This window comes from Triticum urartu, chromosome 3A (assembly GCF_056163025.1).
Source record: "Triticum urartu cultivar PI428250 chromosome 3A, HENAU_Tu73, whole genome shotgun sequence".
Classification (NCBI taxonomy): domain Eukaryota; kingdom Viridiplantae; phylum Streptophyta; class Magnoliopsida; order Poales; family Poaceae; genus Triticum; species Triticum urartu.
Genome location: NC_141875.1, coordinates 310,900,689 through 310,902,470, shown reverse-complemented (window position 1 = coordinate 310,902,470; position 1,782 = coordinate 310,900,689).

Genomic DNA, 1,782 nt, shown 5'->3' with positions numbered 1-1,782 from the left:
GTCGGATCCTATGTCGAATATGTGTGACCGGATCCGAGCTCAGATGGACATTAGGTCGGACAGACCCAACCATGAGACGCGGCGATAGGTCATCTGTGAGTAACTAGTACAACATTTGTTCTGTGTCCTAAGACCTGAGCTGGCGCATGGACTCGGGACGGTGACCGACCTGCTTTGGGCCGACCAAACGCTACTCTGAAAGTGTGTAGTTATAAAGGTTGGTTTTGGGCTTGTCCAGACCCATGTCGCGAGACATTGGTCAAGCAAGATGGGATTTGCCCCTCTGATCTGAAGATATATACTTTGGGCCCCTCGTGTAATCCGACCTCGATAAGTATGGCCACGCAACATGAGTTTGAGATAATCCGGTTGTAGGTCGGCATCATTGGAATGAGAAAGAGTTCGAGCTGCAACAAGGATGACCGATTCGTCTTGAGCCCGACAACACATATCGTGAGGCAAAGGGAATAGAAGTGTGACACGTTGTACATGTTCACCAAACCAGCTTCATTGTCTGCTTGGTGCTTGGCATGCTTTGCTAGAGGCCGCTACCAACCGAGCAGGTCGGATGTGATCTGGCTTGCGACCAAGCCAACATGAACCTAAGGGGTCGCACACTTAAGGGAAGGAACCTACGAGGTCTGATTCGACTTCATGGGTCGGATGTGATTCGACCTGAACTTGGATCTGGGCCGAGTAGACATGTGGGGCCCATGTGTTGAGCCCGCGATGGATGCTTATATATAATGGAGGTGCGGCACACGTATTCAGTTGATCGCTTCAGTGTTTTTTGTTAGGGCTTTGCATGTGTTGCAATTAGCCACATCCACTCGTCGCCCGCTGTGCGACCGAACCTAGTGTTCCACCGCACGATGTTCCTCCTGCATGCGCAGATATAGGCGAGGCACTTACACCGCTCCGGCAAACCTGTTCGTGGGATCCGACGACTGGATGTTCGAGGAATCGACGAGGAGACGACTCAGAAAATGTGATGCCCCAACTCTACTTCCGCTGCATGGCAATGTGCGACTAGTGATATTGATCACGTGATTCGTCTCCATTAGCATGTTCCTGGTTGATCTGCGCGTAGGAAAATTTTATATTGCAGCCAATGCATCTAGCGCAGCCCAACAGCTAGGGTTGTCGGGCAACTAGGGGCAGAGGGAAGAAGAAATTAGGAAGTGGACTGGACGACCCCATCGGACGTGTGACATTAAGAAAAGAACGAGGGAAGGTTAGGTGGCTCACGTGCAAAGCCTCCCACCCGTGTGGAATTAAATATGAGGTAGGTGATGGTTAGGTGGCCAACGCACGGACCCAAGTTAGACACCAAGCTAATGTGTGACATGTCCATCTCGTGTCCGTGTGGACGCAAATCCACCCTAAATTCAGCCCCGAGCAAGACACCGAGCGGACGCGCGACAGTTTGTCTAGTGTTTAGACCGGATATGCATCCACACAGACACACGACAAAACCAGACAAAATGGGCCGGCTTTACCCTCGTTACTCCATGTCAAGCAGCAATAAGGTTTGTCCCCTTATTACAGTATGTGAAACGGTAATTCTGCAAATGGATCTCCTGAGCTCACGGTTCTGTAGAGTCATCTTGGTTTGTCCTTTTATTACTCTATGTGAAGCGGTAATTCTGCAAATGGATCTTCTGTTAACATTCCGCTCGTCTCTTGCACGATATATTTGGTTGAAATCACCTAGAGCCAACCACTTGGCCCTCACTGGTGGCTTTTGCCCTAAGAGTTTTTTAGTGCCAACCGTAACAAGAG